The 7,488-nt window shown below is 42.7% G+C and overlaps 1 long non-coding RNA gene across 1 annotated transcript; it reads right to left on the bottom strand.

Moving 5' to 3' along the window:
* Nucleotides 1-6,463: 6,463 nt before the first annotated feature.
* On the bottom strand, nt 6,464-7,062 carry LOC114561062 (uncharacterized). The gene is made up of 2 exons (XR_003693305.1): nt 6,807-7,062; nt 6,464-6,718 (listed from the first exon to the last, which is right to left on the bottom strand). It is a non-coding gene; the product is annotated as an uncharacterized LOC114561062 (long non-coding RNA).
* Between the last annotated feature and the right edge of the window lie 426 nt (nt 7,063-7,488).

Below are 7,488 nucleotides of genomic sequence, written 5' to 3'. Positions count from 1 at the left end.
TTGACATGACACCCTTTTTGTTATTTAAAATGGCTATATGTAACTTTCAGTTTGCGTTGATTCTAGCGGCCAATTTGGACAAAAGTGGTAGTGTTTTTACAGAAAATCCCCAAAAAAAATTATTTGCAATAAGAACATAAGTTACAGATGCATCTTTTCATTTCAAGTGTTGCATACAGTAACTTAGCCTACTTTGGATAAATCATGAGCTAAACCGGATATCGCTGTCACTGTGTCACAAGCCAAAGCATTAAAAGATTGTTCTAGCAACCAACGTAATAATAACTTAGATTAATATAGCGCATTTCATAGAACCCACAGACGCTTTACACAACTACAAGGGGTCAAGGGAAAAGAAATGAGTAGGTCAACAAAAACACAGATTGAAAAGGAATGAAATGTCCGGGGAACATAAATGGAAGGGGGGCGTAATTACATGTTGGCTACTGACGTACAACCACATCGTGCATTGTAAAGTTATTTTATGAATGAAATAGACATATAACATACTTAAGGGCCAATTCGGGGTCAGTTTTGAATCATTTACAATCCCATAATTGCCTCCATCTGTTAAAAGCCCTCAGGTCTCTATTCTCTGGACTTGAGTCTGACTCGAGACTCTATTCTCTGGACTCGTGACTTGACTAGGACTCGCGGTCTGATCACTTGTTCTTTGACTCGGACTCGAGGATATATAAAATCGGACTTGAGCATTCATGAAAAAGTCAACTCAGACGTTGGATGAAATTTCTGACTAAATAGGTTATATCAATTTGATATAAGATGTTACACTTTTCCTGTTTCGGGCTCCAAGCAGCTGGGGAGACATTCCATCCGGGGCTGATGTTCTTTTGGGGGTAACACCCTTTACTTCACTGACAGTATTAACAAAAGATGAAGCCACCATGCCTTGAGAAGCTTATTGTTTATTGTTAACTGTTAACTCACTTTACATCGTCTTTGGGATCTCTTTTTTGCTCTCGCTTTTTCCTCACAGCCACACATACGCTTCTCAGTCGGACACCGCTACCGGTCGCTCTCCTTGCTTGATGACACACTCACTGACGTCACTCAGTTAACGCTGCATTCTCGCGCTTACTTTCACTGCTCTCGTAACAAAGGAATTGATATTAATAGTGAAGTTCGCCCACACAGATTTTACACCCAATGCTGGAAAGAGCACCGCTAAATGTTGTTTAGAAAAAAGTCAGAAAATAAACTCCCTTTGCAATCGTGACAGTGGTATCATTTTTGCTTAATGTAGACCCTCTTTTATTAGTATTTCAGCTCTTTAAAAGGTGCCAGAGTGGAGAAATGTAGGCAGTCTTGGAATTCAATACAGACTCAACCTTTATGACTCGACTTGGGGGCTCGAGACTCGACTCAGACTCAAACTCAGGTAAAGGTGACTTGACTCGGACTCTTCTTTGGTGACTCGACTTGGACTCGGACTTGACAGTTGGTGACTCGACTACAACACTGGTGTGTGTATGTGTGTGTGTGTGTGTGTGTCTGTCTGTGTGTGTGTCTGTCCCTGTTTTCCAGAGAAGGACAGAGTTGTGATGAGAGCAGAATGACCGTGGTCTGTTTCACACCTTCAATAAAATAGTCATCCACGCTCATAAAAAACAAGGACACTATTTCCCATGGACAACAACGAAATACTGCTCTGCACTGTGGCAGCTGCAGCACACTTCCTCCCACCCAGCAACTATTCCCAATGATTACTAATACTGGTGGCTAAATAAACAGCAACACAGCAAAACCTTTAATCATCATGTGGAAGATTTAGCTCATATGAAGAAATATGTACCTCATAAAGATAAAAAATAAGAAGTCACTTCGGTATTAATAAATGTACCTCCTTCTCTTCTTGAGAGTGGTAAAATCTAAGCCAAACATCACAGTAGGCTACTGACACACACTGTTTGACTGACAGGTAGAATAGAAGTACAGAAGTACAGCGCAGAACCACCACAGAAATATAATTGCTTTCACACTTATGTTCATTTGCTACAAAGACGCACACAGAGTGGTAAACTAACACTGCATGTTCTAACCCAGAAATGCATGTAAACAAACAAACCCGTTCTCACTCCCAACTCGTCAAATACGGCAGCTTGGTCAGTGGCCCTTAGCATCTGATCTCGGTGCACAAGGCACCTTTTAGCCTCAGAATGAGACGCACCAGGCTTTACTTGACTCCAGTGTAAACCCATCCGTGGCAATATTACACTCTAAGAATTGCATCAGTAAAATAACAGACAAGGTACTGGCAACTCATTGTCCGGACTTTGCCACATAATTGAAAACGGAAATTATATGTGTTCCTACAGTTAAAATACAGAACATTCAAAAACTTCAAAAATGTCAAAAAAGCAACAAAGACATTGGAAAAAAGCAACAAAAACGTTTGAAAAAGTGGCACTAAGGTTGAAAAAAGCCAAAAAAAAAAAAAAAAAAAAAAAAAAAAAAAGTGACAACGTGGACTCGTTATGAAAATGTTTATTGAGGTAATAAATCAAATGAGAAGTAAGGTCATTTCCACATAGACTTCTATTGAAACAGACTTCTTTTTGCAAACAGAAACACAATTAAGTTATGTTTAAAATATAAATAAGTTCAAATCCTGTTCTGAATTTATTAAGAAAATATATTTAGCCATAATTTAGCGCTTTGACTATACATGGTCGAGCCACATACTAGATTTTGACCTAGTCTTGTTATATTACATAACAGTGGATCGAATGACTAATGTAAAAAAGGGGCAGTCTTAGAAAAGAAGCCACAGATAATTATTTCATAATTATCCAACTCTGCAGTAACCCTCACCGCTGTTGGGTGTTTTCTTCCAGCTCATTTGGTTCTCTGGCACACTCATTTGCTGTTCAGTCTTACCACTTTCATCAATCCTGTTTCCAGCAGCAAAAGTCATCTTTGATAAACCGACTGCAATCTACCTGCCCAGCACCAAAATTAGATAGACAGACAAAATTAGCAACTAGGTGGTGACATAGTGAAGCATTAGATATGTATATATATATATATATATATATATATATATATATATATATATAGTAAATTGGCAGTTTTTGCTTACAAGTATGCTATAACAACGTTATATTTTGATATATATATTGATAATGTGTCAGAGATGTTTTCAGCTTGTTACAAAACAACTGTGTTTTTAGTTTGTTTTTTTTTGTTGTTTTTTTTATCATTTGGTGTTGTGTGAGTAGTCGCTGTCTTTTTCCCGCTCACATTAAATCATTGTAGGGTCAAATGTCACTAATTGTACCTTGTGTGTGTGTGTGTGTGTGTGTGTGTGTGTGTGTGTGTGTGTGTGTGTGTGTGTGTGTGTGTGTGTGTGTGTGTGTGTGTGTGCAGCTATCCCTACTGTCTGAGCTGGGTTTTGGAGGTGTTCTGCTTTACATTGACCCATGTGACGCTCCCCCTGACCACCACACCTGGCATCAAGCCTTCAGAGTAACTCTCAACCCCGGAGGAAACCCTGCCATTGGTGAGTGTATTTTTATTTGTAAAATCCATTTCTACCTAACTAAGAAAGTAGTATATATTAACTATACTTGTTTTGATTTATACTTTATTTTATTACATGGCATGAACATGTCACTTTATGAGTTTTTTTAACAGTAATATGAGTTCCCCCAGCCTGCCTATGGTCCCCCAGTGGCTAGAAATGTTGATAGGTGTAAACCGAGCCCTGGGTATCCTGCTCTGCCTTTCAGAAAATGAAAGCTTAGATGGGCCGATCTGGAATCTTGCTCCTTATGAGGTCATAAGGAGCAATGTTACCTCCCCTTTCTCTGCTTTGCCTGCCCAGAGAATTTGGCCTGCCCATTAGAAAGAGAAATATCATGGCTTTCAAACGAGCAAAATGGCAGTTGGTCAAGGCCACACCCCCAACATCCACCTTGCCCCCCCTCTCTCCTCCTCAGTAGCTACAGACACATCCTAAGGAAAGCTCATTGTGGGACTGGCTCTAGTGGCTGTAATTCTGCACCAAGGCTGAATTTCGGGAAAGAGACTTCAGATACAGTATTAGGGGACCACTAAGGCCTATATAAAAGAGACTTCAGATACAGTATTAGGGGACCACTAAGGTCTATATAAAAGAGACTTCAGATACAGTGCTAGGGGACCACTAAGGCCTATATAAAAGAGACTTCAGATACAGTGTTAGGGGACCACTAAGGCCTATATAAAAGAGACTTCAGATACAGTGTTAGGGGACCACTAAGGCCTATATAAAAGAGACTTCAGATACAGTATTGGGGACCACTAAGGCCTATATAAAAGAGACTTCAGATACAGTATTAGGGGACCACTAAGGTCTATATAAAAGAGACTTCAGATACAGTGTTAGGGGACCACTAAGGCCTATATAAAAGAGACTTCAGATACAGTATTAGGGGACCACTAAGGCCTATATAAAAGAGACTTCAGATACAGTGTTAGGGGACCACTAAGGCCTATATAAAAGAGACTTCAGATACAGTGTTAGGGGACCACTAAGGCCTATATAAAAGAGACTTCAGATACAGTGTTAGGGGACCACTAAGGCCTATATAAAAGAGACTTCAGATACAGTGTTAGAGGACCACTAAGGCCTATATAAAAGAGACTTCAGATACAGTGTTAGGGGACCACTAAGGCCTATATAAAAGCATCCAAAGAGCACCGTGTCATGGGACCTTTAAAGGGACTGTATGATATTAAGGGGGGGAAAAGCAGTCTAGGATTGCCTCCACATAGCTTAAAAATAATAATCTAATCTAATGATCTAATAAAAAAACTATTAAATAAATAATTAGATAATCTTAAATTTATAGTTCTATAAGTGAAACCACCCTCCAAAGTGGTAATCGTCTGGGTAAAAACATCTGCTCCGATCTGCTCATGGTGGCACCAGATATTTTGTTACATAAATCAAAATATAGAGTGATTACTTGCCCATGGCCACTCCGCCGTTGGGTATCCACAGCCTGCCTATACTTGGTCCAGATGGCTTTCAGCTTTGATGATATCTGACTTTTACAGATAGCATCTTTCTGGTGTGGATATGACGGCCCTCCAGGTACAAGATACTGCTGAAGAAATTCGGTCCATATGTCTATATATTTTGACTGGCAGGACTCCCAGTCCACGCCCTGTTGTGCCTTTGTGGCATTGTAATCTAAGGTTGTTTGGAGCAGTAACTCCACCTCCTCGTCTGTCCAGACAAAATTTCTGTTTCGCCATGCTTTGGTTTCGTGCTACTAGGGAGAGGAGAGGGAGAGAGGAGGAGGAGAGGGAGAGAAATAGAAGGAAGGTTCTACACAGGTGCGCGGACTTGGTGGTGTTGTGTGGCAGTGCTTCACGCTACCACCAAGCCGCCTGGTGTGCATACTACATCGAATTTCACACACTTTTGCGTCACCATATCCACGCAAAATTCCTCCCCAAAACGCTTGTCTAAATGCGGAATAAAAAGTGAGAACGCAACGCCACTTTTGCGTTTTCTCTTCAGATCGTTTCCGTCTAAACAGAGCCTAAGACACCCTTTTCCCACTATGATTAACCAAAAAACGAAAGAAAATGAAATATATGATTGTGTTAAACCTGTGCAAGCTACCTTTTAACATTTAGAAATTCCCATTAAATTAGTCTCCACATATGATGTGGTAAACAAACTCTACTCCCTATTAAAAGTGTTTTTAACCTCTAATAAAGAAATAAAAATAAAATAAAAAAATAAAAAAATATTACCGGTAAAAAAAAACACAAGTACAAGTACAATTTTGGAATCTGGTCATTGCCTAAAACTTACTCACATGTTCTACTGTACCTTGGCCTCGGCAGAGGACGGTATATATATCTCTGTGTCTCTGTGACTCTTTCCTACTGTATTTAAATCACCCTCCCAAGACGGATGACCTCTCCGACCCTCAGTCTTGTCCCCACTTCCTGTTTTTCCTGCCCGGTCTGGCCGATAGGGATGTGTCATTAACGCTGAAGTATCTTTAGTCCTTGTAAGAGTCCCAGTACCACAGTGGCAAGACCCGGTAGAGCCCCAGCAGATGTCTGGACTGCTGTGTGAGCATGTGTAAGAGTGTGGGAACGTGTATGTGGAGGGATGTGATGTGGAAGAGAGAGAGAGAGAGAGAGAGAGAGAGAGAGAGAGAGAGAGAGAGAGAGAGAGAGAGAGAGAGAGAGAGAGAGAGACAGATGCTGGCTGTCTGCTCTCTCACCAATCACAATGCTCTCAGGTCCCCTGCGCTAATACAGCTCAGAAGAACAGAAGATGTGAAAGGACACCTCATTACTCATATCAACCATACTTTATTCAACTACCAGAGACTGCCTACACTCTAAGAAATATCTGTTTATTAACAGTTGTATGACTGTATATTTTAAAGGAAATTGTGTTACGGTTAGGACAGAACGGACCCAAATGCAGAACTCAGCACAAATCACTTTATTAGGAAAAGTGGGAAAGTGAATGGGGAAGTGGGGAGGTGGATGCCAGAGAGGGGAGCACAGGCACGGGGGCTGGAACCGGGAACAGAGGCACGGGGAGACCGGGTCTGAGAACTCGACAGGGAAGTACTGGAGCGCGGAGAGGCGAGGGCTGAGGCAGGCTGGTGCAGGAAACCGTGAGGGGGAACTGGATGGAGGAGCCAGCTGACTGGAGGCAGAGTGACGAGGAAGGCAATGGCTGAAACAAAAAAGACAGAAAACGGATTACAAAGATACAAGCAGAAGAACACTCAGGGGAATTTGCAGAAGCTTGAGACGCGTGTCACCAAGTAGGCAGGAGCAACGATCAAGCGAAGGTGGTGAGTCAATCCGGGGTTTATATACTGGGCTTGATTGGAGTTGATGGCCGGCAGGTGTGTATGGTGGGAAGAGCGGTAGTGAGGAGGCGAGCAGGTGTGCGCAATCAGCTGGCTGGCACAGACAGGAAGGGAGGGGGGAACACAGAGAGAAACAGAGGCAACACAAACTGACAGCAAAACATGAGGAAAAGAAAAACAGGAACTCACAGCCAGCCGGACTCCAACCACCACAGTACCCCTCCTCAACGGACGCCTCCAGGCGGACCGCCAGGCTTGTCCGGGTGGGCCCTGTAGAAGTCGCCCAGCAGGGTCCTGTCAAGTATCTGGCTAGTGGGAATCCACGACCGCTCCTCGGGACCATATCCGCCCAGTCCACCAGGTACCGATAACCCCGACCTCTACGTCGTACATCCAGGAGGCGTCGCACTGTGTAGGCGGGTGGCCGTCGATGATGCGTGGAGGAGGAGGTGCTGCCACTGGGACGGAGAGAGGACTTGTGGAGACCGGTTTGATATGGGAGACATGGAAAACTGGGTGGATTTTCATGTGCGATGGGAGTGTTAGCCTGACCGTGGTGGGGTTCACAACCGACTCAATGGTATAGGGACCCACGAACCGGGGGGCGAGTTTCTTGGAGGTGGACGGAAGG

The sequence above is a fragment of the Perca flavescens genome, chromosome 9 (assembly GCF_004354835.1).
Source record: "Perca flavescens isolate YP-PL-M2 chromosome 9, PFLA_1.0, whole genome shotgun sequence".
Taxonomy (NCBI): domain Eukaryota; kingdom Metazoa; phylum Chordata; class Actinopteri; order Perciformes; family Percidae; genus Perca; species Perca flavescens.
The sequence above is the reverse complement of the archived record's forward strand: the minus strand, read 5'-3'. Positions and strand labels throughout refer to the sequence as shown.